Source organism: Hyaena hyaena, unplaced genomic scaffold (assembly GCF_003009895.1).
Source record: "Hyaena hyaena isolate Hyena2069 unplaced genomic scaffold, ASM300989v1 scaffold_119, whole genome shotgun sequence".
Lineage (NCBI taxonomy): Eukaryota > Metazoa > Chordata > Mammalia > Carnivora > Hyaenidae > Hyaena > Hyaena hyaena.
Window position 1 is genome coordinate 2321448 of NW_024080750.1, and position 27699 is coordinate 2349146.

The 27699-nt window shown below is 50.5% G+C and overlaps 1 long non-coding RNA gene across 5 annotated transcripts in view; it reads right to left on the bottom strand.

Annotated features, from left to right (window-relative positions):
- Nucleotides 1-19810, bottom strand: part of LOC120234851 — a 46204-nt gene extending 26394 nt beyond the window's left edge. For all 5 annotated transcript variants that reach the window (XR_005529222.1, XR_005529223.1, XR_005529224.1 and 2 more), the window contains exon 1: nt 19504-19810. This is a non-coding gene — a long non-coding RNA (uncharacterized LOC120234851). The remainder of the gene's footprint in view (nt 1-19503) is intronic.
- Nucleotides 19811-27699: the final 7889 nt, after the last annotated feature.

The following is a 27699-nucleotide window of genomic DNA, read 5'->3' on the forward strand; positions in this document are numbered from 1 at the left end:
GGCAAAAGGCTCCTCCCTTCACTCAGACCCTGGAGAGTGGAGCGTGCTGTCAATCACCAGGCTCCACCCCCTTGTCACCAGGCACCACCCCCTGGTCACAGTGATTGGTGACGGGGCGGGCACTAGACAGAAACTGGGCCAATCAAAGCCCTACCCATTCAAAAGGGACCAGATGGAGAAAAACACATTAACCACCATCGCAAAATTGGAGGAAGGTAGGTATGCAAGTGCCTGAGGTCATGATCCCACCTTCTGCGGAACTGTCTAAGGAAATAAAGCTAAGCAGAGCAGTGCGAGGGCCAGAGACAGCCTTGGCTGGATCGATTCTGCATCCAGAGTCCCTGAGGGCCCCTCAACTTCCCACTTCCCAGCTTCCTTCTGGAATCCAACAGATCCCCCTTCTTGGTTTTAGCTGGTTTGAACTGGGTTTCTGTCACTTGCAACACCTCGGCAGGATTTGAGCAAACCTACAGTAAAAGAGTTTTTAAGATAGTGGGGGAAATTTTGAACATGGACTGGATATTATGTGATATTAAATTATCATTGGGGCACCTGGGTGGCTCAGTCGATTGAGCATCTGACTCTTGATTTCACTCAGGTCGTGATCCCCAGGTCATGGGATCAAGTCCTGCGATGGGCTCCTTGCTGAGCCTGGAGCCTGCTTGAGATTCTTTCTATCTCTCTCTCTTTCTCTGCCTCTCTCTCACACTCTAAAATAAAGAAAAAACATTTTAGGAAATTATTATTATTTTAGTTAAGTGTGACTGCGGTGTTAAGGTTATTGGAAAATAAACACTGTAAAGGCTACATACTGAAGTATTTTGGGTGAAATGATTCAGTGTCTGAGATTTGCTTTTAAATTTCCCAACACTTCTGACCCTGCTCTCCCAGTTAAGACAGGGGACAAAATATTTTAAAAAGAACCTCAGGATGATAATTGCTGAAGCTGGGAGCAGGTGTGCGGAAATTTCTCATCCTATTCTCAGATTTGCAGTATTTCATAAGTGGAAAGTTTAAAACTAATAAAAATGAAGAACAAAGGAAAGAAGGAAGGCTGCCGTCTTCTAAAAGGAAGCAATGATTGAGGACTGATGCAAGAGGAGTAGAAAGCAGAACATCATTCATTCATCATTCATTCATTCATTCATTCATTCACCAAATTCCGATTCATCAAACTAAACACTCCCCCAACGCCCCCCAAACACGCGGACAGGACGTTGGTCTCCTCACTCCAGCCAAGCGGAGGCCAGATGACCAGGAGTAAATGATTCAGGTTTCCGCAGCTCACAGAAGGGCCCGGAGAACTGAGCGAGTTTCTCTCCAGCCAGAACCCTTTGACAGGGCAGGGATTTGATTGGCCCAGCTTCTGTCCAGTGCCCACCCTGCCACCAATCACTGTGGCCGGGGGGCGGGGCGGGAGCCAGGGGGCGGGGCGGGAGCCTGGAAGGGGGAGGGGCATGTAGATTCAGAGCAGGGACCTGAGCGAGTCGTGTAGTGTCAGGCACAGCCTGTCTGCAGGGAGCAGTGTCCCCTGGGAGGAAGAAGGACCTGGATGTGACAGAGCAGCCACTGCAGGGGCCTTTGTCTTCATGAGAGGAAGGAAGCCATGTTGCTCAGGAATGACAAGGACTCACAGATTCCGAGAGTTTACATCTGCCAGGCCCCGTCTGCCTTGGGATCCTCCCAGTGCACCCCTGTACGCAGAGACTGACACTGTCTCCACTCTACGCTTGGAGAAACCGAGGCACAGAGTCAAATCGCTCTGCCCAGGGCTGCAGCGTTTGTGCCTGGCCATTAGGTCTTCCACACCGAAATGCTCGTCTCTACCTTCCGCAGCCACACAGAGCCACCTTTGCAAGGAACCAGGTGTGTCCAGAAGCTCTCATCAAGATTTCCGCCCTCAGCTTCCTTAAATCCTCCTCCGAGAAAAAAGTGTCCTTGACAAATTAGCAGAAGAGGTTGGGGGGAGGGGGCGTGCGGGGAGGGACACCCAACCCACAGCTGCCGTGTGCATTTTTGATGCACAGAAAATTCCCAGAACTCACTGGCCTGCTGGGCGGAGAAGCAAGGCAGGGACTGAGTGATATGGTGCGATGCCCAACGCCGGGGGAGAAACTCCAGCCCTTTGACGCTTGCTCTCAGAGGGGCTCCTGACAGGGACTGAGGACGCAGTCACCGGGGGCCCTGAAATGCCTCCTGTCCATGGCTCAGGTCTGCCCTGTCAGGCCAAGGGACCCATGGCCACTTCCCCTATGGCAGTGGTACATGACCAGAGCTAAAACTTGCCTTTCTCCCCCACCGGACTTCTTTGTCCAAGGAGAATCCAGACAAAGGCAGAGAGAGGAAAGGAGCCTGCCCACCTCCCAGCCAAATGACATCATGCCTGTGAGCGTGTCTGTTTGTGGCAAGCAGGGTGCTTTACAGTGCTGTGCACACAGGTGCTAGAGCCAAAATGCCCGGACCCTAATCAGCCCTGCTGCTTTCTGGGGACGTGATCTTGGCCAAGTTAAACAACCTCTCTTGGGGCGCCTGGGTGGCTTAGTCGGTTAAGCGTCCGACTTTCGCTCAGGTCATGATCTCGCGGTTCATGGGTTCGAGCCCCGCGTCGGGCTCTGTGCTGACTGCCAGCTCAGAGCCTGGAGCCTGTTTCAGTCTGTGACTCCCTCTCTCTCTGACCCTCCCCTGCTCACGCTGTCTCTCTCTCTCTCCTAGAAATAAATAAAACATAAAAAAAAAAAAAATTTAAACAGCCTCTCTTGATGTCAATTCCTCTGCAAAATAGAAGAGATGTTAGTGTGTCCTTCACAAGGTTATCGTGAGGACTAAAGACGCTAATATGTAGAGTGCACAGGTAGAGCTCGTGGTTGAAGCGAATGCTCAATAAAAGATCCTGCAATGATCAGTCCCCACGTGAGTTTATATGTTTTAACACTAAGCCCGGGGGGGAGGGGGCACAGATACAGCAATGAGTTATGGCATGAATGAGTGAACTAGCAAACCAATCACTGCTTTCTGAATGAACCTGCCTATTCATTTATTTAAAACCATGACCAGTTCTAATACTTGATTGGATGAATGGGATCTTCTTCACCAAGTGTGAATCCTTGGATACAGCTTAAGGTTCACTAGTTTGCCCCCAAACTAAAACCCAGGTAACAGTGAGGCCTTAGGAGTACCAGGGACCCCCAGACCCCTTCCCATTGTGGTCCGCATCCTGCCTCTCCTTGAGTGTGGCCAGGATCTGCGTGCTCAATGGAACCTTACCTCCCTGGTTATGCTGCATCACAGGGCAGAGCAGAGGGGATTTTGTGGATGTAATTAAGGTCCTGGGTCTGTTGCCTCTGAGTTCATCAAAAGGAGATTATCCTAGTGGGCCTTTTTAATTACTTTATTTTTATTTTAGAGAGAGTGAGCAGGGCAGAGGGGCAGAGGGAGACAGAGAGAGAAAGAGAGAGAATCTTAAGCAGGCTTCACCCAGTGCAGAGCTCAAGATGGGCTCAATCCCATGAACCTGGTCATGACCTGAGCCCATATCAACAGTTGGATGCTCAACCGACTGAGCCACCCAGGCACCTCCCTGAGTGGGTCTTTTCTTTTTTTTTTTTTTTAATGTTTGTTTTTGAGAGAAAGAGAGAAACAGAGCATGAGCAGGGGAGGGGCAGAGAGAGAGGGAGACACAGAATCCGAAGCAGGGTCCTGGCTCTGTCAGCACAGAGCGCAACGTGGGGCTCAAACACACAAATTGCAAGATCATGACCTGAGCTGAAGTCAGACGCTTAACCAGCTGAGCCACCCAGGCGCCCCTACAATGAATGGCTTTTTAGAAGAGGGTCTGGGGATGCAACGTGAAAGTCCAGCGAGTCCTAGCAGCCCCGTCTCTCTACTGAGCTGCAAGAAACCGGCCACTATGGGGTCCACAGCTTGGAGGAAATGAATTTTGCCAACAACAGTGTGAGCGTGGGAGAGGCCCTCAGCTCCCAGTGAGACTCCAGCCCCAGCCAGCACCTTGACTGTGGCCCTGTGAGACCATGAGCAGAGGACAGAGCTGAGCCACACCAGGGACCCTGAGCCACACAAACCCGTGAGATAGTAAACGTGAGATAACAAAAGGGTGCCGTTGGAGCCAAGAGGTTTGTGTGGTAATTTGTTGGGCAGCAACTGAAAACGAAGGGACTACTCACTGTTGCCTTTTTCACCGCTCCCGGTGCCAGGTGTGGTGTGGTGTTCTCAGCAACTGGAGTAGGTTCCAATGATGTGCCCATTTTACAGATAGTGAAAGTGAGGCCTGGAAAAGTCACGTAAGTTGCACAGAGCTTTTTGGCAGTGGAGGCAGATTTTAAACCCAGGCTGTCTGCCCCCAGGGCCTGCCCCCAGCTGCGGAGGCTTGTCTATGCCACCAGATACACAGAGCACAGGGCTGAGAAGCCCAAAGGGTGCCGGCCTGCACACTGGTGATCTGGACGGTGATGTGAGACAGATGTTTTGCTTTAGGGCTTTTTCTACAATTTCTTTATTTTTTTTTCACAGTGCATATTTTTTTTAAATTTTTTAATGTTTATTTTTGAGAGACAGAGCACAAGCGGGAGAGGGGCAGAGAGAGAGAGAGAGGGAGACACAGAATCCGAAGCAGCTCCAAGCTGTCAGCACAGAGCCTGACAAAGGGCTCGAACACAAAAATAATGAGATCATGACCTGAGCCGAAGTCGGACGTTTAACCGACTGAGCCACCCAGGCACCCCTCAGAGCACTTTATAAAACTGCCCTCTGTTTTCATATCTTAATTCTCTATTTTTATTTTTATCAATGTTATCAACTCTCTATAACCACCCCCACTATCCACAAGAAAGGTGCAGCTGGCCTCATTTTGAAAATGTGCACGCCAGAAAACGTGCAAGCAACAGCATCTGAGACCTTGACACAGAGGAGAAAAGGTGGCCCAGTCGGGAGTCCGGTGGGGGAGAGAGGGCTGGGGTCTAGAGCCTGAGCGAGAACAGGTTCCTGCGCTGGCAAAGGGAATTTGTTGGGAAACTTGATATGTGGCTTCAGAAAGATTGGCCTGAAAACGTTCAGCTCCTTCTGCAAACCTTGTCACCCTAAACGTTGTTATTTTAATGGGAAGCTATTCTGGGGGGCGGGGGGAGGGGGCTCCTGCAAGGCAAACAGAAGGTGCCAAGAAGTCAGAGCCCTGGAAGTAGGAGAGGGAAGAGAAGTACGCTCCCCAGCACCAACCCCCTCCACCCCCCCACCCCCCACAAGCACGCTAGGGAGAGAGGCTGCCTGCGGATGTAGCACTAACTATTCATTAGTGAGCGCCTCCTGTATGCCCGGCGCCATGCTGGGCTTTGTCCACGAGTCTCTTGTTTCATATTCCCACATCTGCACAACTGAGTCCTATCTTGTTTCCATTTTACAGACAGGGACGTGAAGGCTGCAGGAGATCCGGCAGTCACACTCATCGCATATTTCATTACATCTGAGATGTTCCGTAGACCCCCTTCTCCGACAGAGACAGGCTCCAAGGCCCCTGTGGGTGCCCGAAACCGCAGATAGTACCCAACCCCCGTACGCTGCGCCTTCCCCGAACCTATGAGGCTATGATAAAGTTGATTCATAAACCAGGTACAGTAGGAGATTAACAACAATAACAAGGAATAAACTAGAACAGCTGTAACCAGCTACTATAGCACAGGTCATGCGAATGCAATCTTTCTTTCAAAATATCTTCTTGTCCTGTCCTCACCCCTCTGATGCCGGGAGATGCTACGGAGCCTACGTGATGACATGAAGGGAGGTGACTGCATAGACACTGTGACGCAGCGTGAGGTTCTACTGACCTTCTGGTGATCCGTCAGAAGTGATATGAACACCCCGCTTCCAGACCTCGACTGACTGCAAGTAACTGGGGCCACAGAAAGCTGAACCGCAGATGAGGGGGGCTTCTGTCCTCTAACTTTATGTTGCCCCGAGGGAAAAAATGCAGCCAGCTCTCCATGTGAGACAGTATGGGCTTAAGATGAATCCTGATGCTGGAGATGTTAACCTCTGCATCTAAAAACCCACGGTAGGGGTGCGGCGGCGGGGGGGGGGGGGGGGCCGGGGGGGGGGGGGGGGGGGGGGGGGGGGGCCTTGGTCNGGGCCTTGGTCCGCTAAGTGTCTGACTCTTGGTTTCAGCTCAGGTCATGATCTCACAGTTTCGTGGGTTCAAGCCCTACATCGGGCTCCGTGCTGATAGCGCAGAGCCTGCTTCGGATTCTCTCTCTCCCTCTCTCTCTCTGCCCCCCCTTTCCCCCACTTGCACTGTCTCCCTCTCAAAATAAATAACTAACACTTTAAAACCCCATGGCTCAATGCAATGTGGTACCCTGAGTTGGATCCCAGAACAGGAAGGAAGAACATTCTAATGGGGAACCGGTGAACTCCAAGCAGTTAAGGATTGTGTCAATGTTAGTGTGCTGGTTTCCATGAGTGCTCCGTGGGTGTGTAAAGCACTAACTGGAGCGAGATGAAAGGTGTAAGGGAGCTCTCTGCACTGTATGCTACTTTGTTGCAATTCTCAGCTGATTCCAAAAGAAGGTTTATTTTTTTATTTAAAAAATTTTTTAATGTTATATATTTCTGAGAGAGAGAGAACAGGAGCAGAGGAGGGGCAGAGAGAGAGGGCAACACAGAATCTGAAACAGGCTCCAGGCTCTGAGCTGTCAGCACAGAGCCCGACGTGGGGCTCGAACCCACAAACTGTGAGATCATGACCTGAGCCGAAGTCGGACGCTCAACCGACTGAGCCACCCAGGCGCCCCAAGGTTTATTTTTTTTAATTAATAAAATCTGCTAAGTGCTAACACTGATACGGTCCTCCTGTCTGGGCCCCGGTCTGGTATTGGCGATGGGACAACGTATAACCGAACAATGGGATCTGGAAAAAGATCCACACACATCTTGTCACCTGATTTTTGGCAACATTGTCAACGCAGCTCAGTGAAGAAAGGAAAGTCTTTTCAACAAATGGAGCTTGAAAAAATGGGCATCCCTACATAAAAAATAAGTCGAAGAAAAAAATAAAATAAAGTAATTAAAAAGTTGAAGAGGACCATAGGCCTAAATGTAAAACTTAAAACTATCAATCTTCTAGAAGAAAACATGGCAGATGGCAGAAGCTCTCTGTGACATTCACAGGAACTTTTTAGCTAGGACACCAAAACCATAAGCCTTAAATTTAATAATTGATAAATTAAACTTTAATCAAAATTAAAAGCTTCTGCTCTTCAAAAGCCACTCTTACATGGGAGCCTGGGGGACTCAGTGGGTTAAGCGCCTGACTACAGCTCAGGTCATGATCTCATGGCTGCTGAGTTCAATCCCTGCATTGGGGTCTGTGCTGACAGCTCAGAGCCTGGAGCCTGCTTTGGATCCTGTGTCTCCCTCTCTCTCTCTCTGCCCCTCCCCTGGTCATGCTCTGTCTCTCTCGAAAATACATAAACATTTTTTTTAAAAAAATTTTAAGCTGCTTTCATAAAAATGAAAAGCCCAAACACAACCTGGGAGACTATATTGGCAAAAGACATATCTAATAAAGGACTGGTATCCAGACTATAGAAATAACTCTCACAACATAACAAAGAAACAAATGATTCAATTAAAAATGGGCTGGAGCGCGAGGGTGGCTCAATCAGTTGAGCGTCTGACTTCGGCTCAGGTCATGATCTCGCAGTTTGTGAGTTTGAGCCCCATGTCAGGCTCTGTGCTGACAGCTCAAAACCTGGAGCTGCTTCAGATTCTGTGTCTCCCTCTCTCTCTCTGCCCCCACCTCTGGCTTACACTCTGTGTGTGTGCTCTCTCTCAAAATTAAATAAACATTAAAAAAATATGGGGCACCTGGTGGCTCAGTTGGTTAAGCATCCGACTTTTGGTTTTGGCTCAGGTCATGAGTCATGATCTTGCAGTTCGTGGATTCGAGCCCCGCGTCGGGCTCTATGCTGGCTGACAGCTCAGAGCCTGGAGCCTGCTTCGGATCCTGTGTTTCCCTCTCTCTCTGCCCGTCCCCCGCTCAAAATAAATAAATAAACTTTAAATAAAATGAGCAAAATATGTGAACTGATATCTTACCAAGAAATATATAGGGATGGAAAATAAATGCAAAAATGCTCAGTATCACTTGAATGGCCATGGGAGGAAAACAGCTCCCATCCCCCCAACCCTCCCCCCCCCACCCCCCAGCAATACCAAGTGTTGGCGACGGTGTGAAGCAACAGACCTCATTCACACTGTTGGTAGGAGTGCAAAGCTGCATCCTAGATATACCCTAGGTGTTCACCCAAGATACATGAAAACATACATCCACACAAAATCCTACATGGGCTGGTTAATTCATGATCCCCAAAGACTAGAAACAAGCCAAATGTCCAGCAGCAGGTGAAAGGAGGGACTGACTGTGGTACGTCTATGCAGGGTCGGGTGTCAGGGGCATTGTGCTGAGCAAAAGAAGCCAGCCTCACGCTGTGCGGCCTGCGAGGCCATCCCTGGACGCGCTGGAGGAGGCAAAACTGCAGCAACAGAAAAAGATCGTAGTTGCTGCAGGCTGAGGGTAGAGGGGCAGAGGCTGGCTCCAAAGCCAGACTGGGGGACTTTTGGGAAGATGGAAATGTCCTTCTATGGCTTGATTGCGCTGATGGTTACACACCGGCCAGTGCTGCACAATTCATAGAACTTCACGCCTAAAGGAATGGATTTTGTTTTGTGCAAAGTGGACCTCAATCAACGTGACTTTTTAGAATGTCAGCCCCGTGTAAGACTCAGCTCATAACTGTGAGCTATTGGGTCCATGTGGGCAGAGAGAGAGAGAGAGGGAGACACAGAATCTGAAACAGGCTTCAGGTTCTGAGCTGTCAACACAGAGCCCGATGCAGGGCTTGAACCCTTGAACTGTGAGATCATGACCCGAGCCAAAGTCAGACGCTTAACTGACTGAGCCCCCCAGGAGCCCCTGTCTGACATAATTCATTTAGCATGACACCCTCAGAGTCCATCCAGGGCCTTCTGTCCTTTGTCTCTTTGATCTGCTTTAAGTTTACCTTCTGTCACCAGTTAGTCTTGACTCCAGCCACCTTCTGCGACCTTGCTAGACACTGACCACCTCTGGTGAAAATGGGTCACCAAGCTCGCTGACACGTGGGGGGCAGACTCTCTTTGGGGGGCAGAGCCTCAGCTGCCTGCACTGGGGATGGGGATGAGCCAGATGTGCCCGGGAGGGTCTTTCTCAGAATCCCCAGGGGAAGGGAAAGGACCAGTTTCCGGAGTCCCAAAGCAGAGACTGCACCCCAGTGTGTCAGGTTTCCTTGGTGAGATTCCTCCATGGGGAGAAGAGCAACAAGCTTTCAAACAGCAACCCCTCCACCCACCCACTCCCCGCCCCAGGGAAGAGGTCACTGCGCACACAGACCTGCCAGGGCAGGCTGCCCCTCACTTAAACATGGCTCTTTTCAGGCCCTGAATAGGGTTCCTTTATTCAAGGCTTTTGAAGGAAGACACACCCTTTTCCTCCCGGCTGTGCCCTCACTTGGATTAAGTCCCTGGCCAGCTCCACACACGGGTCCGCAGGAGATGGACCCAGAGCCGACAGCCAGCGTCCTCCGGAATAGCCCGGAAAGACCAAGTGCCCGGCCCACAGGGGCAGAAACCTGGCAAGTCCCAGCCTTGCAAGTCAGGGGCCGCAGAGTGGCCCCCACCCCCCCAGTGCCTGTGCTGCCTACAAAGTCTCTTGTAAATCTTCACATTGGCCGCCAACAGCTACAAGACAGGAGACTTCCCTCAACAGTGGGTATCCCTGCTTTTCCGTGTAGCAAAAGCCTGGCAGCACAGAGCCCATGGACCCATGGGGCGGCCCCCACGGAGCTGGGGAGAGGTGCTCCTGGCAGCCTGCCTCGTCTTCCTGCCCAGCTCTGTGGGGACCAGGCCCACTCAGCCTGGTTCCAAACCTGCCTTGTCCACAACCCCCCTGAACCTACAGGCCCAACGCGCTTCCCTTGCCTGTTTCTTAAACAAACCAAATTCACTGCCAACCCCAGGGCCTTTGCACACGCTGCCCTGCCCGACTGCTCACTCCCAAGGTTGTGTGAGGCCCCCATAGCTTTCTGCTCAAGTAGCAGCTCCTGAGAGACCCTCAGACACACTGTTCTTTTCTTGTTTCCCTTCCTTCTTCTGTTGTGTTTTGTCTTTCTGTCTTCATTGCTCCCCCCTCCCTCCTTTTTCTCTCTCCTCCCTCCCATCTTTTCTCCCTTCCTCCATCCTTCCTATTTTTTTCTTCTCAGCATCAATATCAGAGTCTCTGAAAGTACAAAGTTGCATCCATGTCCACTCACTGAGGAGATCCTCAATTGTCCCTTCTGCCGCCCACATTCCTCTTTTCTGACTAATAAAACCAAACAGATGCCGTTTTTACACAGGAAAACTCCCTCTGTGCAGAAATCATTGTCCTTTGTCTGAAGGGTCACCAACTTCCATGAGTGCCCTGGGCCCCTGCACACACACACACACATACCCTCCCCAGATCCTGGGCTCAGGACCTGAGGAAAAGGAGCCTCCTGGAGACCTCCGAGAAACTCTGAGGCTGGTGACCAGCAAAGGACATTAGTGCCTAGTTACATTCATGCCACACCTGCCCCCAGCACACACATCCAGAGACTGTAGCTCCAGCTGCTGTCCTGGCCTCCTCTCGGGGACAGAAAGACGGAGGGGCAGGAGAGTGGGGCACCCAGAAGTGAAGTAGTGGGGGGGGGGGTGGTCCCTTTTCAACAGCGCTCAGTTTACATCCCTCTTAAGAAACGCGAGCGGTTGTCTTGTGCACCAGCAGGGGAGGCGGCCCTTGCCTGCTCCCTGGCCAGGTTCTTCCCTCCTGACCACACACGCTTTCCCGTCCCCGACGCAGAAGCAGCTCCAGAAGCTGTGCCCCATGAGAGCGGGACTGCTGGGTCCCGGGGTGCAGGTCTGAGCCCTCCGGATGCTCCCGGGAAGCCAGCACCCCAGCGGGGGACGCCGCTGCGTCCGAGTGTCGCAGCCCACGACGACGGTGGCAAATCCACGCTCCTCTTCCAACTTTGTAAGGGAAGCAAAGGGAGCGTGGCCCCGACGCAGCCTCCCCGGGCAGGGTGCTGAGCCGTCCGTGCTCCCCTAAGACGGGAATGTGCGCCCTGAGCCGCATCAGCGCCTTGCCCCACACTCGCCAGGACGGCCCTGGTGAGTCCCCACCCTCAGAGATCCAAATGCCACAGACGGGGTGACCGGAACTTCCCCAGCACCGAACACCGGCCGCCCCGTGGGCCCTGGGAGCGGAGGGCTTGTCAGCAGGGCCCCAGGTCGTGGCTGGGGCAGGGCAGGCCGTGTCCACGTCGTTTCTCTGCACCCTCACTGTCCTGCCCTCAGTACAGAGGGTTGAATAGTGTCCTCCTCCCCAAAGCCAACGCCTACATAGGGCCTTAGAAATGTGACCTTAGATGGAAATAGGGTCTTTACAGAGATAATTACGGTAAAGATAGAAAGAAGACCACCCCAGATTACAGTGGGCCCTATGCCATGCCGGTGTCCACATGAAGATGAAGGCAGAGACTGGAAAGGTGTGGCCACGACAGAAGGCATTCCGGGGACTACGGGCCACCATGAGCCAGGGGAGAGACGTGGGCAGTTTCGCCCTCAGAGTCTCCAGAACCAGCCTTGCCAATACCCTAATTCTAGACCTCTGACCCCAGAACTGTGAGTGAATACGTTCCCATTGCCTGAAGCCACCCGTGAGTGAGAACTTTGATAGCCGCCATGGCAAGCAAATACACTCGGGGATCAAAAGAACATTATTCTATATATTTCTGTGGGGCAAAATGCCCTTTTGGGGATGCTAGATGACAATCAGTAAAGTTAAAGCTAGAAACAGTCCAATAATTTGGCACCATCACTATCCTCTTCTTCCTCAATATCACCACCATCACCACCATCACCACCATCACCACCATCACCACCACCACCATCACCACCATCATCATCATCACCATCATCACCACCACCACCATCACCACCACCATCACCATCACCACCATCACCACCATCACCACAACCACCACCATCATCACCACCACCAACCATCATCACCACCATCACCACCACCACCACCACCACCACCATCATCACCACCATCACCATCACATGACCTCACCATCATCATATGACATCACCATCACCAGCACAGGAATCATCTAGTGAGCCTGGACTATGTGACATATACGAGGCACTATATGTCCTTTCTCCAATCTTCCCAACAACCCTTCACGGAAGCTTTAATTACTTCCATTTCCCAGACTTGGAAACTAAGACTTGAGAGATTACATAACTTGCCCTGGCATTCTGAGCACAGACAGCCAAATCCCCACCTTCCGTGGTACCTAGCTGCGTGACCTCCAGCAAATTCTTTACGTGGCTGATCCTCAGACCCTACCTTATGGGTGCCCGATGCACTGTGTTTTCCTGGGGGTGAGAGGGACGACGGGTACAGAGCGCTCAGCCTTCGATAAATGCTGCCGTTGCTGTCCTGCTGCCCCCAGCCACTGCCAGAGGAGGAAGGGGTGGGTGGAACGAATCTCCCCGAGGGGTTGGAACAAAGGTCTCGCACAGTCAGCCTGTGGGAGCTGGCACACGTGTAGAACCACTGATGAAACCATAAAACCTCAGCAAGCCTGCCACACACCCCCTCGAAAAATGTAAGTCAACACAGATCCAGCCCTTTCTACATGGGCCGTCAAGCCACAGCCTGTCTCTTCCTGGGCTGGACTTGGCCTAATCAACCTGATCCGAGGCACAGAAAGGGACAGCTGGCAAACCCCAAGCCTACCTCTGAGTAGGGCCACGTTATGCTTTCTGTGACATCGGTATGAAGACGTAACCAAAGCTGCTTCTGCGGTTTTACCTAAACGAGGAACACAGCAGTCAGCAAGCACACGGCAAGCTGGGGGCAGAGGAAGTGCAGTGGGCAGTGAAAGTCACCCGGCCTTGCGTGGTCAGCCACAGAGAGCTGGAAGGGAGGACCTTTATGCCACTACCACTTCCAAGCGCAACTTACTGAGCTCCTTCTATTGACCTGGGCTCAGGGCTAATGCCAGACCCGGCAAAGTTTTTCTGGAAAGGGCCAGATGGTAAATATTTCAGGCTCTGCAAGGGATATGGCCTCCGTCGTCACTCTTCCATCCTGCCCTTGTGAGCAGACAGTCTGCAGCACTTTTGACAATATGTCGATGAATGTGTGCTCCCTGGACACTTGTTTACAAAACCAGGTATTGCGTAGATCTGTTGCACAGGCCATAGTTCACCAACGGCTGGGCTCGGGGACTTGGATGCACAGTATTGTTTAAACACCTTCCCGACACGTATCGGCACCTGCTTGCCTTCCTGACACTGGCCTCTGTCTGCCCCCAGCCAGGCTCTTTGTTCAGTCAACCCAGCACCTAGAAAACTCGATTCTCAATGAAGATTGATTCAATGAAGTATTTCAACCTCCAGCTTGCAGGTAAAAAACAGCAAAACAAAACAAAAAACCGTTCAGGTGTGGAGAGAAGCAGTAACTTGCCTAAGGACATAAAGCTAGACAAAGAAAGACCGAATTCTTCAAAGATTTTGCTCAGGGAATTTGCTGTTGTAAAACCACGGCTGCGAAGGTAAAGACTTAACGAGGCCAGCCAGGTAAGGGGAATGGCGTGTAAATGAAGCAGGCCAGGGGCAGGACAATAGGGAGTGGTGGGGACTGTGGCAAACTGTAGCATCGCATCCTGTCTAAAGGCGGTGCTGGTCCTCAGCTCCAGGCAACTGTGGCCAGGTCACCTCTGGGGCCAGCGTGGCCGGGTCTTCTGGTTTTCCTAGAGGAGCCGGAAACACATGCTTTCAAATGAAATATTCCAATTCTTAAATGTTGGCAAGCGTTTGGTTTTCTTTTTTTGTAAACTCTGTCCTGGCCAAAGAAAACATGCCATTGCTTTGTGGCCTCTGGCTTAAAACTATTACATACTTGCAAAGTTTTATCCATGAAAGTTTTCTTCTTCAGTGCACCGGTCCGTCTGTAAAGCCAGCCTTTGGATTGCCAGATGCACGGAATTAGAAATCTGGCAACAAGAGTGGGCCGTTTGTCCAGAACATTCTCCCACCCTGATCTCTTTTAACATGAAGAGAAATCAGAACCAAGTCATGGAAATAGATTTCCTTTTCTAATTTTTAACAACTGTCTTCAGAAGGCAGATAGGGCCCCTAAGGAAACTTGTAGAACTCTCCGTCTTTAAATGAAGATCAGGGCCCACACCTACCTGGGGCTAACTCCACAAGAAGATACAAGGTACCTTCCCGTCTCTCCAAGTAAGAATGCCTCCTCCTGGGGGGTGAACATCGGTGGTTTAGTCCTTCCCAATGCCCTGCCCCCACTCCCATAAATGACTCCCTCCTACCTTTGGGGGGCTGCCCCTTGTCCCTCCCCCTGTGTGGTTCTGGTTGGGTCTTCAGTCATATATTTCCCCAGTACCTCCTTTAGAGGGACTAGTAATCCAGGCCTGGCCAATCACACACGGTATTCCAACTCCCTGGACATTCTGATTGGTCAAGGCATGTTCACATGAACCAGGCTGGACCAATCCAAGCCCGGCCCTGGGATTTTATCGGCAGACCCTGAGAACTCCAAGCTCTCTAGTGCCTCTGTGCTTGCCTTGGGCAGGATGTTTTGATGTAAGCCTGTCTGCCAGTGTCATGATCCTCCGCACCTTTGCACAGCTTCACTAAAGAAGTCCCTCTATAGAAGAATAGCAAGAGGCCAGATAGAGAGAAGAGAGACAGAAAGGGGGGGGGGGGGGAGGATGTTCTGATGACAACACAGGAATCAACGAATCCAACCCTACGCTTCCCACTTCTGTGAGCCAAACCATGACCTTTCTGACTTTAACTAGTTTTGATGGAGGTTTATACCAGAAACCAAAACGTTCTGCTCCCTAAATGCCCCATTGGTGTCAGTGATAGCAAAACGCCAGCCTGCTGCTCTGAGGGGGCTCAAGATCAAAGGCAGCTCCTTCCAGAAATCAGCCTCACAGAAAGAATTAAAAGAGAGATGGCCTATTGGCTGGACCCCACTTCAGGGTTTTAAGAATACCAATGTATTCTTAATGTAGGAATACCAATGCATAGATGTGTCCACCAAAATATTCTTCATCGCTGAGAAAAAAGCAAACAAGTTATCTGGATGATTTGGCTGGAACAGGCTTGGCATTTTTTTAAAGTCCTGTGCTTTGGGGCGCCTGGGTGGCTCAGTTGGTTGAGCGTCCAATTCTTGATTTCAGCTCAGGTCATTATCTCAGGGTCATATGATTGAGCCCCGCATAGGGCTTCACACTGGTCATGGTGCTTGCTTGACATTCTCTCTCTCTCTCTCTCTCTCGCTTGCTCGCTTGCTCTTGCTCTCTGCCCCTTGCCCCCACTTGTGCACTCTTTCTCACTCAAAATAAAAAGTAGGGGCACCTAGATGGCTCAGTCAGTTAAGCATCCAATTCTTGCTTTCGGCTCAGGTCATGATCTCACGGTTCATGGGTTCGAGCCCTGCACCAGGCTCCATGCTGCTCAGGATTCTCTCTCCCTCTCTCTCTGCCCCTCCCCCACTCTCACACTCTCCTCTGAAAATAGATACATTTTAAAAAATTAAATTAAATTAAAAATAAAAACAAAGTCCTGTGTTTTAATTTAAAAATCAATAAAGAAAAGGGGCACCTGGGTGGCGCAGTCGGTTAAGCGTCCAACTCTTGAGCTCAGCTCAGGTCATGATCTCACGATTTGTGAGTTCGAACCCCGCATCAGGCTCTGCGCTGAGGGCGTGCAGCTGCTTGTGGTCCTGTCTCTCCCTCTCTCTGCCCCTCCCAGGTTGTGCTTTCTTTCTCTCAAAATAAATAAACTTAAAAAACACAACCTATGAGGCAGTCTGGCGTTCTCCTCCATGGTATACTGATAATTGATACTTGTCTTAATTTATCTGAAAAGGGCTTCTAGGGGCACCTGGGGGGGCTCAGTCAGTTGAGCATTCAGCTTGGCTCAGGTCATGGTCTCACAGTTTGTGGGTTTGAGCCCCGCGTCGGGCTCTGTGCTGACAGCTCGGAGCCTGGAGGCTGCTTCTGATTCTGTGTCTCCCTCTCTCTTTGCCCCTCCCCTGCTTGTGCTCTCTCTTTCTCCCTCAAAAATAAACAGTAAAAAAAATTTTTAAAAAGGGCTTCTAATGAGCTATGAAGGGCATACCCTGTTTAAGCTGTGGCTGCATGCGCCCCTTGGCACATCGCTGCCTGCCCCAGACATGCCCACCTTGGGAAGCGGGATACAGGCTCTGGCCTTCAAGCCAAGAGGCAATACCACAGGGAACCCTAAGGGCAATCCTCTAGAACAGTGCAGTCGCCTTCCTCTCACATGCCCCACACCCTGCAGCTCACCTGCACACGTTCCTATCGAGGCAGCTTGGGGACCAGCTTGGGGACCGCCACCTAATCTTCGAAGGAAAATCTCATCACACCAACCCAGATTAGTGTCCCGGGGGTATTAGCGACCTCTGTGGCTCCTCAGCTGGCCCCACCTCAAATCCAGCTCTGTCTCCAACAGCCTGTGTGCCCAGCATGAGAAGGAAAATACGTACCTCTTTCTTCTTGCCTTCAGTCAGATGAGTGAATACAAAACTCCCTCAAAGGGGTGCACCTGGGTGGCTCAGTCGGTTAAGCGTCCGACTTCGGCTCAGGTCATGATCTCACGGTTCGTGGGCTCAAGCCCCGCGTCAGGCTCTGTGCTGACAGCTCAGAGCCTGGAGCCTGTTTCGGATTCTGTGTCTCCCTCTCTCTCTGACCCTCCCCTGCTCAGGCTGTCTCTCTCTCTCTCTCTCAGAAAGAAATAAAACATTAAAAAAAAAAATACTCCCTCAAAATGGTGGTATGGGGCAGTCATGTACGCACATCAATACCATTTCACCAGCCCCGCCTGAGTGTCTGTTATGTGGGAGGCCCTGGAGATGCCAAAGGGTGGAACGCAGTGGGTCCCCAGTGAGATCCCGGGCTCAAGTCAGCAGTGACCCTGCCGGGAGGTGCACGGTGGAGACACGATCGGTGTTTGGTGCTGTGAGTCCACAGGGACCTAACGGAGCCTTTGCATCCCATTTGCTGAGCATTGTATAGATTTGAGACTCAAGATCTGGACATGAAAGCCAGCTGCGTGGAGGCAAAGGAAAGAGGCTTCTATTCCAGCCCTATCGGAGTGCTTCGCACATAGAGGGGTTCAGGATTCTTCTGTCTACAGAGAAACACAGGAATGATTCATCCCTTTCCATTTCATGTACTCAACAACGTGGGTGAAAATTTATTGAGCGGCCCTGTTAGGAGCTCAGCACTATTGTAGAAACTAGGGATGTAGTGCAGAATAGGAGCGAGTCTCTGCCCGGGAAGAATACTCTCTTGCGCTGGAATAACACTGTACTGCCCGTGGTAATAGAATAACGGGCCTCGAGTACTCACCCTGCACCGAGCTGCGCTGCGTTCTAAGTAGGTCACAGAGCTGCGAAATGGCAGAGCCGGGTTATTGAACTTAGAAAGTCTGGCCCCTGCGTCTACCATCCATTAACACTACTACCCCACTAATTATTATTATTATTATACTCATTTCAATTTCATGAGCTGTCACGTCCCAGGCGCTATCCTAAGCAGCTATGTATATACTCAAGTATGTATCGAGCAACTGAGGCTTATAGAGAATAAGGAGCTCGCCCAGGTTCGCAGTGCTGGTATGAGGCAAAAATAAGACCAAAACCCGCGTATTCCTGACCCATGCACTTGGCCATTTAAACATGCACACTACCGCCTCCCCAGGATATAATTTTGGTTATTTGGGATGTTTAAACAGACCCAAAGAACATTGAAACAAATCATCCATATTAAATTTTGGGCGGTAGCCCCTCAATTATTACATTTCTCTGCTCTCCCATCCCAGAAACTGGTATCTTCTCATGGGCTCGCCTGGGGGGCCACTAAAATGAAGATCAACACAGCTCCCAGAGCAAATATCACTTTTCACTTTTGGAAAAGAACCTGACTTTGCCTCAGGGAGAAGGCGGTGCCTTTTGCTCTGAACTGGAAAAAGGAAAAGAAAGCAAGAAGAAAGCGTTTTGTAAGTGACGACTCATGCTCTCTCAGCAAAGCTCGCTCTTCCCCCGCCTCCCCTGGCGTGTCTGAGCCCCGCAGCTGGCCCGACTGCCTCCCTCCCAGGCCACCTGTCTTACCGGTGGCTAAGCCTGGAGGTGAAGGCGGCTGGTGAGCAAGCCCTGGAGCCTCCATGGAGGGCAGGGAGGGCGGGCAGAGGTACCTTCATTATGCGAAAGTTCCTTCCCACCCCAAAGGCAGGTGACACCCACAGCCCCGCCCCCCGCAGGCCCCGGTCATCTTTCCTGGCCATCGATTGGGCCCCTTGGGTCACCAGGCTGGGAAGACTACTGGGACTCGAACTCAGACAACATCACGGCCGATGGTGGCAGCAGCTTCCACAAGCTCAGATCCGTTCTAGACAGGAGAGGCTGTCCGGTTCCTTCTTGCAGGGGTGCCTTGTCCCTCCCTCCACCGCCTCTTTCACTGGCTCCTGCTCAGCCTCTGAATCTTAACGCCTGCCGCCTCCTCCGCCTGTGCCGGCCTTTCCCCCAAATTCCCCGGCGGCTGGTTCTTTCCAGTCAGTGAGTGCTCCTCTGGGGCACCTTCTCGCGGCACCCCCTCCCCGCTCCCACCTGGTCATCCCTCTCGGCCACCTTACCCTGCTTTCTTGTCTTTTTGGCACTGGCCCCACAAAGTCAGCATCAGAAGGAACTCTCAGGCTTTCCAAGTCCCGGGAACTTGCCTATTGGAAGCATTCACGGTGCTCTGCTTACCTGTCGTTCACACACACACACACACGCACGTGCACACACACGAAGATCGGTGACTCCAGGCTCGCCGCAACGCACTCAGTGGAAGAACCCGGGGAGCAGGAAATCCCAAAGAATGATTCCCCGTTTCCAGCGGGCTTGAAAGGGTCCCGCGTGGACCCAGCCCCACCCCAGCGGAGTCTGGAACCCAGGAAGGGAGGCTCCGTCTGCCTGAAGCCTCCCTCCGCAAACTCTCAAATCCCAGACCCGAAGACAGTCCGCCAAAGGCGCTGGTTAGGAAGCTTTGGAGAAAGGAACACGGGCCCGAGGGCCAGCCCCACCGCGTGCCCTGGGTGCGAGCCACCTCGCCTCCCTGTGCCTCAGTTTCCTCCTCTGTGAAAGGAGGCCTCTGGGAGGATGACAGGTAGCCGCACGCTCAGCCCAGGGCCCCGCACTTAGCGAGCGCTCAGCACACCGCGGCTGTTGACACCAGTTATTAAAACCTCTGTCTCAAGAGCTTCGAGGGAGCTTTTCCCTTGAAAACCTCCCCGCTTCTGTCTCCCCCGGCTCTGCTTGCACGTGAGACTCACCCGGGTGCGTCCGCTTCCGTCCCGCAGCGCCGCAGACTTGAAGTCCGGTTTGCTGCTGGAGTTGCCCTTGGGCTTTTATTTTTATGAGTTTTCCCCCTTTTCCTTCTTCTTTCTGTTAAAAAAATAAATCATTTTATTTTCGTAGCAGAGTTCATGTTTTGCCAAGGAGAAAACAAGCAAAAATGGCCTCCAAACCGTAGCAGTTCGGGCGGTCCCCTGGGCCCCGGGGAAAGGTGCGGTCTGGGAACGTGAGGTGACTCCGGAGCGAAGATGCGGGCCGGGGGGGCGGGGGGCACGGGCCCCAGGCCGCGGCCGGAAGCCGGAAGCCGGAAGCCGGAAGGGAAAGTCAGGCCGGCCCCACGGCCACTCCCCCCGGCCCGCCCCCAGGGGGAGGTGACAAGCCCACCTGCTGAGAGCCTGCCTTGGGGGCGGGACACTGCAGGCTCGCGGCAAATCCGCAGCTCCGTCCTAAGGGCAACGGCCTCCGCCTGCTCACGCAATCCACCAATCCAGGCGCTTTCTCCCTGCCTTCCACCGTGATTGGTTCAGGTCGCTCAGACCTGAGCCAATCAGCACACGGCATTCCATGGGCCGCAAGCATTGGTCAGAAGTGTCCAATCAGGGGCATCTGGGTGACTCAGTCGGTTAAGTGTCCCACTTGGGCTCAGGTAGTGATCTCACGTTGCGTAGGTTCGAGCCCCGCATCAGGCTCTGTGCTGCCGGCTCAGAGCTGAGAGCCTGCTTTGAATTCTGTGTCTCCCTCTCTCTCTCTCTGCCCCTCCCCTGCCTGTGCTCCCCGCCCCCCCGCCTCTCCCCTGCTCATGCTCTAAATAAACAAACAAACAAATAAATAACTTTTTTACAGAAAGAATTAAAATGGTAGAATTTAGGCAGGCACTTGGCTGGCTCACTCCGTAGAATGTGAGTCCAAGCCCTACCTTGGGCGTGGAGCCTACTTAAAAAAGGGGGCCTCCCTGTGTGGCTTGGTTGTTTAAGTGTTGGACTTTTCGATTTCTGCCCAGGTCATGATCTCGGGTTCTGGGGATTGAGCCCCTCATTGGGCTCTGCACTGACAGCATGGAGCCTACTTGGGATTCTTTCTCTCCCATTCTCTCTCTCAAAAAATAAATAAACATTAAAAAAAAAGTAAGATTCATACCCAAATCCATTAGTTCCAAAGCCCACATAAACTATACTGCCTCCCATGCCATTATCATAATCACACTTGGCATGTATGCTTTGGGGCCCAGAGATGGAGACACCTCAAAAGGATAGCAGTGATTGTATTACTTGGTAGGGTAATAGATTGTATCCTTGGTAGGCTAATAGATGATTGGTGTGTGTCTGTTTTTCTACATAGTTCCAAAGAAAAAGTGCAGTGACAAAGACAAAAATGAAAACCACAGCTGAAAGCAATTGGAAACTTTACAAATGTCTCTTGAAAATGCCCAGGGGAGGAATATTATCAGAATGATGAGCAAAACCATTTGACATGCGTCTCTGTATTGATTGCTTTGGGGATTTTCCTGGACCTATTGAGAAAAAGAACCCATCTTTCCCTTGAGTTTGCAATAAAGTTCTATGAGCTGTTGACAGCTACCTCACCGAGAGTCTAGAAAGCAGAAGAGAGAGAGAAAAGTTGAGAAAGTGAGACAGTGAGAAAGACAGCAAGGAAGGCTGAGAGAGAGTGAGCTGGTGACATCATGGAAGCTCATGGAACCAGGCTTGCCTGCCTCCTAGACTTTCTCTTTTAGGAGAGATTACACATTACCATTTTTGTTTAAGCTAGTTTGCACTGGGTTTGAGTTAAGTATCAAGAAAAAGGAGAATTGGGGAGCCTGGGTGACTCAGTTGGTTAAGCATCCGACTCTTGCTTTCAGCTCAGGTCACGATCTGTTTCGTGAGTTTGAGCCCCGAGTTGGGCTCTGCGATGTCAGCGCAGAGCCTGCTTGGGATTCTGTCTCTCTCCTCTCTCTCTCTGCCCCTCCCCGACTCACAGTGTCTGTCTCTTTCAAATAAATAAATAAACTTAAAAAAAAAAGAAAAGAAAAAGTAGAACAACCCAGCAGGCACATCAGGATTTTCCATAGTCAGTTGTGATATAAAAATAAGTCATAAATGTTCATGTGTTTATATGCAGGATTTTTTTTTCAAGGTCACGTATAAAATGTGATTTAACCAGTTTTAACAAAAACACATTTTTTTAAGGTGACACTCTTCCCCTTCTTTGGAACAGTTGGCTTTGAGCTCTTTCCTGAAGCCTGAGGCCTAAAGCGTTCAGAAAGCAGCTCTCTGTTGTAGGACTTCCCCGAGTTCCGCAGCCCAGGGTCTCTCCTGCCTCAGTTTCCCCACCTGCACCAGAAGGCCTGATCCTTATGAGAGATAGTGCAAATGCAGGCTTGGGAAGACTCCTGAATTCCGATTAATTAAAGTGTGGAGTGAGCAGCAGATGAAAGAAGCTTGTAGAACTCTTCAACAATCCTAATAAAGAATTTCCCCTTCAATTACAGGATAATTTTCTTAGCGCATTTGCCGCCATCACCAAGCAGTTTCCTGGGCCGCTTTCCATGCGGCTGGACCAGTCTTTCTGGAATCCCTACCTTTTGTTTTCTATAAGAGACTCAAGGGAAGGCGGTGAGGATGAAAAGAAAGGACAGTGGATACATTCTAGAAACGGCTATTTCACGGCATTTGAGAAGCTGCTGGAAAACAGGAAAATGCACAAAGACAACGTGGATCCGTCCGCTGATAGGTTCCTGCAGGTCTCGCTGGGGAAGGGTTTCCTTGAGTCTCTGCTGCCTCTCTCCCCTCTCCTGTCATTCCTACACAACACCACACCCGGGCCATTTGTCACTTCTGGATGACACCAAGATCTTCCTCCCCATGGCCTCCGTCCCTGCTCTTTCTTGGGCCTGGAATGCTTCCCCCTCCACAAGGCGCACACCTCACCAGGCCAACTGCTATTTAAGATTTCAGCTAACCAGTTCTGCAGCCCCTCCCTGGGGGGCCCAAAATAGAGTCATCCCCCCCCCCCGTATCAGCACCCACAGTTCTTCAGAGCACAAAGCACAACTGTAGCTAATTACGTTTCACTCATTATTTATCTCTGCCCCCTCCTAGTCTCTAGCCCCGTGGGGACAGCTTGCTGCCCTTCTCCAAGACTTGGCCGGTGGCGGATGGCTGGGAAATCCTTGAAAAGGTAAATCTTTCAAAGAATGTATTAAGTGTCTGGTACAGGTCCACAAACTTTTTCTTAAAGGGCCAGGTAGTAAATGTTTCAGGCCTTACTATCTGGAAGGCCACACGGAGGCTGGAGGCTGTTATATATGGTTCTTGGAGAAGCATTTTAAACATAACTGTTGAAAAAACGAAAGCACTGTCGTTAGCTCATGGGCTGTGAACAGACCGGCCAGTGGCCAGATTTGGCCAGTGGGACGTAGTCCACCAACCTTTGGTCGAGTATCTGCCAGGCCCTCTGAAGGGTTAGAGGGGTGGCCGAGAACGTCTGTCCCTTAGTGTCACCCTTGTCTTCTTCTGCAGGAACTGAACCTGCCCTTCAGGAAGGCACGGGGCCTCCTGGAATGAAAACACCGTTTGTCAGCCTCCTTTGCAGCTAGCCATGGCCACGGGCTGAAGTTTACTCAATGAGATGCAAATGAAAGCTTCTGGGGAATCTTTCGCAAAAGGTGGCTAGCATAGAGCCTCTCCCTGATTTGTTCTCTGTTCCTTCCTCTTTCCTGGTGGTTAGAATGTGGATGCAATGGACGGAGCTCCAGAAGCCATCTTGATCGGTGAGTGATCCTTGGGAGGGCAAGCCTTGGGTAGTGCGGCCAAACTACAGAAGGGCTGACTCCATGGAGTGGAGCCCTGGCCACACCAGACCTGACCCCTTCCTGCTGACCTTTCATACATTTTTTTAAATGTTTATTTCTTTATTTATATTGAGAGAGAGAGAGAGAGAGAGAACGCAGGGAAGGAGCAGAGAGAGAATCCTAAGCAGTGTCTGAGTTGTCAGCACCGAGCCTGACGTGAGGGTCAACCTCATGTACCGTGAGATGGTGGTCGAGCCGAGATCAAGAATCCGGCCAACTGACGGAGCCGCCCAGTGCCCCTCCTGCTGGCCTTCCAAGCGTGCAATTAAAATGAACACTTGTTCCGGGGCGCCTGGGTGATTTGGGGGTTTTACCTTCTTAGCAGCTCATTCTAGCCCTAGTAACACAGGACAGAGGGAGGAGAGAGAAGCCAAAGTGAGCAGGAAATATCCCTTCTCCATTCACACCCTAATTAAGAGAAGACAGACAGATACCTAGGTCTAACCCAATGGCCCGAACTCTCATAAGTGCCCGTACAGAGCCCTGGCTTAGCTCTCAGGGAGTCAGAAAGGCATCACAGAGGTAAGAGTCAGCAACAAGTTCCCTGTGTGTCAGGTGATTTCATACAAAAGTCATAAATCAGGGGGCTCATGAACCAGATATGACCTGCTGATTTGCCCAGGGTATAGACTATGCATGGTTTCCCCCAACTTTTTATTTTGAAAAGCTGTGCCCCATCCCCCAGCCCTGCCAGGGTGCAGGGGTGGCTCAGTTGGTTAAACATCTGACTCTGGGTTTTGGCTCAGGTCGTGATCTCACGGTTCGTGAGCCCCATGACAGGCTCTGCGCTGTAGGGAGCATGCTTGGGACCCTCTCTCTCTCCCCGTCTTTCTACCCATACCCTGCTCTCTCTCTGTCTCTTAAAAGAAATAAACTAAAAACAAACAAACAAACAAAAAGAAAAGATGCCCCTGCAAAACACATACACACACAAAAAAAACAAAAAACAAAAACCAAAGAACAATGAACACTTGACTATCTTTCCTTAGATTCTCTGCTCGATACTCTCCTCGCATCGCTTTCTCCATATTCATATGTGACTGACACTGTGTCTGCATATACACACCTGTGATGAAGGACGTCCTTTACATGAACCACAACACGTTTTCACACTATTAATGTGAAGTGTTAGATGTGTGATATGTATTAGCATGATAATAGCACGCTATTATTCTATTATCATACCAACATAATAGTACACATAGCATTACCTACCACACAGCCACATCCCCACGTCCCCAGATGTCCTAGCCTAGAACTTGTATTTAAGTCTCCTTCCATCTAGAACTATTCTACTGTTTTTGGGGGGAGGGGGGTTGTTGTTTTTTTTTAAGATTATTTCTTTATTTTGAGAGGGAGAGAGAGAATCCCAAGCAGGCTCTGCACTGTCAGCACAGAGCCCGACGAAGGGCGCAAACCCACAAACCTCAAGATCGTGACCTGAGCTGAAATCAAGGGTCGGACATTTAACCGACAGAGCCACCAAGGGGCCCCTGTTGTTTTTGCTTTTTGTCTTTGATGACACGGGCATTTTTCAAGAGTCCCGGTTAGTTTTTCCGTAGTCTCTTATTTAGGGCTTGCGTTCTTTAAAATGTGAATCGCTGTCAACCCTTAAAAGTCTGTTTCTCTTAAACTCTAGAGGTTTGTTGCCATGAGAAGTCAAGAGGGCAGTGGCCCCTTGAGACAGACCTTGGACTTGCCTTAGAAGCCTAGCTGCCCCCACTCCCCGTTTTTCTTTCCCCACCTTCTCTGTGCCCACATCTTGTCCTTGCAAACCCTGCTTTAAAGGAACGGCCAGGGGCACCTGGGTGGCTTAGTCGGTTAAGCGTCTGACTTTCGCTTAGGTCATGATTTCACGGTTCGTGGGTTCGAGCCCCACGTCGGGCTCTGTGCTGACTGCCAGCTCAGAGCCTGGAGCCTGTTTCAGTCTGTGATTCCCTCTCTCTCTGACCCTCCCCTGCTCATGCTGTCTCTCTCTCTCTCCTAGAAATAAATAAAAAATATTAAAATAAATAAATAAATAAATAAAGGAAAGACCAACCCCGTGCATACACGTGCAGAGATGACGGAAGCCAGAGAGGTCCCTGTCCTTGGAGGGCATCAGACCTCAAGGTGGCTGGAGGTTCATCTGGGTGAGGGTGAGCTGGTACAAGGTCCGGACACAGAACTTGCTGGACCCAGTACCCAGCACAGAAAATGCAGGGTCCCTTGTTCACGAGCTTCTAAGAACTTCTATCACTCCAGGGGCAGCTGGCGGGCTCAGTGAGTGGAGCATGCTACTCTTGATCTCAGGGTCATGGGTTCGAGCCCCACATTAGATGTAGAGATTACTTAAAAATAAAAATCTTTTTTTAAAATTTTCACCAACTTGACAATAAACTATTTGTAAGGAAAATAAATAAATAAATAAATAAAAAGAGAAAAAAATAAAAAATAAATTAAAAAATTAAAATTTAAAAAAAAAAAGCAGTGACTGTCTATTGACTAGTGCACTGGACTCAGTCACTCTAACTCCACACTTGCTCCCCTGTCCTTGGAATGTGGATTCCACTTGATTTTCCCACTCTCAAAGGCTACTCCAAGAACATAGCCTCACAATGGTGTTGTGATGTTGAAACATCTGCATGGTACATATGACTGAGCCCAATTTGGGCCTCTTTATAAACTTAAGATTTGGAAGGGGAGTATAGGGATCCATTCATCAGTTCACCACCAAAGATGAGCCTCATGTAAGTTCCCTTTGCTATTATTAAAACTGCCATCTACCAATCTGAAAAAAAAAATTTTTTTTCTAGGGGCACCTGGATGGCTCAAGTCACGATCTCATAGTTCATGAGTTCAAGCCCCGCATCGGGATCTGTGCTGACAGCATGGAGCCTGGACCTCTTCAGATTCTGTGTTTCCCTGTCTCTCTGCCTCTCTCTGCTCATATTCTCTCTCTCTCCCCCTCTCTCTTCTCAAAAATAAGCTTTTTATAAAAATTCCTACCACTCCAATCATTACAAGATATATAATGAATTCCCCTGTAAATCGGTTTCATCATTTAGCTCACAAGTCCTGATTCCTCCTCTCTGCCAAAGAGTGTCCTAAATAACTTAATTGTTTTTGTTTTTAATGTTTATTTATTTTTGAGAGACAGAGCACGAGCAGGGGAGGGGCAGTGAGATCATGATCTGGAGCCGAAGTCAGATGCTTAACCGACTGAGCCACCCAGGCGCCCAATCACTTATTTGAATTAGGCTTTTGAACATTCTGCTTTTTGCTTAAGATCATTGGCGACATATGTGGATAAGTGCTGCACTTCTTCATTGACTGTGTCACGGAGTGCTATTTTTTCATACATATACATCTTAGTTTTTATTAAAATCTCCACCTGACCCCAAGGCCAAGACTCATATGCCCCACCCACTGAGCCAGCCAGGCGCCCATTGTGTGCTATTTTTAAATCAGCAGATGGACTGTTTTCTGTGGCCTTGGTCAGGCTGGGCTTGTTTCCTGACTGTGCTATGATGGGGCATTTCACCTTTGGTTTGCAAAGATGAAAACTTTCTTCATCATCAAGTCCTTCAAAGAGAGGTTTTTATGAAATGCCTTCCCGAGCTTGGCGCTGGCCTGCTTAAGATCCTCCAAGTGAAGCACCCTGCCACAAACTGGTGACCAGGAAAATCCAGACTTCTTGGTCTGCTGTTTAAGACCTTCTGAGATCTGTCCGCCCAGGCGGACGTCCAGTTATAACCTTCAGTTATAATAAGAAAACAAAACAAACAGGGCCGCCTAGGTGGCACAGTCGGTTAAGCGTCTGACTTCCACTCGGGTCACCAGCAAATTGTTCGTGGGTTCAAGCCCCGCGTCCGGACATCTGCTGGCAGCTCAGAGCCTGAAGCCTGCTTCAGATCCTCTGCCCCCCATCTCTGCCCCTCCATCTCTTTCCGCTCGTGTATGCTCTTTCTCTCTCTCAAAAATAAGCGTTAAAAAAAAAAAATGAAAGCCAAAAACAATAAAGCCAATTCCATTTGGAAGTCCTCCAGCTGCTGTTCACTGGGACCTTCTTGCCCCCATGAGCTCGTTTCACCTTTGAGACATCATTATGAGCTGAAAGCCACACTCCTCTTACAGATGAGGAAACTGAGGCACAGAGAGTTATATGCTTTGTCCTAAAGTACGCCATCATGTCCCTACCCCCTTTTGGACTTTTGGGAAGTTCCCACCCCATGCAATGGTGGACTCAGTTCCCTCCGCAGCCCCTCAGGGGCTGATGCTCAGCCTCGACGAGGATGTAGGGCTCCGGCAGCCCCGACAGGGATGGCGCTCTGGTGTCCTCCGT